This window comes from Pteropus alecto, unplaced genomic scaffold (assembly GCF_000325575.1).
Source record: "Pteropus alecto unplaced genomic scaffold, ASM32557v1 scaffold175, whole genome shotgun sequence".
In the NCBI taxonomy this organism is placed as follows: domain Eukaryota; kingdom Metazoa; phylum Chordata; class Mammalia; order Chiroptera; family Pteropodidae; genus Pteropus; species Pteropus alecto.
The window spans coordinates 85,837-87,287 of NW_006437739.1; positions in this window are offsets into that span (position 1 = coordinate 85,837).

Here is a 1,451-nt window from a genome sequence, read left to right on the forward strand (position 1 = left end):
AGGAAGGAAGGAAGGAAGGAAGGAAGGAAGGAAGGAAGGAAGGAAGGAAGGAAGGAAGGAGGGAAGGAAGGAAAGAAATCGGATATGGGAGAGGGCAGCAGAAAGATGAGAGTATAGTTTCTCCCCAAAACATTCAGAAACAAATAACTCCACTAACTTTCTAAACGGAATCTCATTCACATACACCAATGTAGATATATGAATCTCTTATCTGCAATCTGACTGAATTTTCAAGGATGTTCGGGACAGAGGACAATATCCATCAAAGCAATATTTACTACCATGGCTGCTAGCTTTCAGAGAAATTTAGGGTTTCGTTTGCATAAGAGTTCAGCTACAGTCACAAGAGGAGCCAGACGATGAAGATTATCTGGTGTGGTTTAGAAGCAAGGTACTTTGGAATGAGTTCTGAGGAGACGAGTAAACTTAAATTCATTAATGCATAATCAGTATAATGGTCTGATCCTTCTCTGCAGGCTGTAACTAATACAGAAAGCCCAGAGTACAAGATATGGGTGATCCCCAAGTGTGAACATACCTGCCTTAATAATATAAGAATGTTTTCCTATTGGTTGGCTACAAGTGTTATACTTAACCATGTATGATATAAACCTTAAAAAGCACAGCACGTTCTTCTCCATTGATACAATAGCCAAATACAGCTGAAGAGTACTAAACAGATTTCTGGAGTCAACAACTCTAAAAATAGACAATACCGTGCCTTTATATTTTTTCTCTTAAATTCAGTAGCAACAGCAAGAAGGCAACTTTGTTCAAGAGATCTACTATTTTTCTTTCAAATTATACAAAGTTCTTTACCACAACAACTAGATAAAGTAAGATCATTTGTCATTATCTCCACCCACCATAGTTATCTTGATCTATTAAGTGGCAATATGTTGAATGACTACACAGCCAAGGTTTTTCACCATTTGCACACAAATCATGAAAAGAGTTGTAATAATCTTCATTTTAAAAGTTGGGTTCTTATGTATGTGGAAGATAAAATGACAGTCCACTAGTTCTATGGAAATTGAAGTTTGTTGGGTTGGAGTAGAGAGAGTAACTGAATTAAGGGATTAAGTGCTGAAATAACAAGTGATTTGGCTTTACTCCAAGACATCCTAGATAAATACTCTTTACATTGTACCACCCATTCAGCACATGCCAACCATAGGAATAAGACAATCTGTGTCCCACTCTCAACTCTTGTGAATTGTTGGGTAAATCACTTAATTTCTATGGGCATCCATTTTCTAGTCTGTAAAATATTGGGTTACATGACTTGTTTTACCTTCCAGTCTGAGTTGTTACAAATAATTTAGGATATGTGAAGTTATTTTTTCTTAAATTGTAAAGCATGTTACAGTTGTAACATACATATATACATATATATAATTTTATTTAATTATTAATTTCAAGTATACAGTACATTGGTTAGACATTTATAT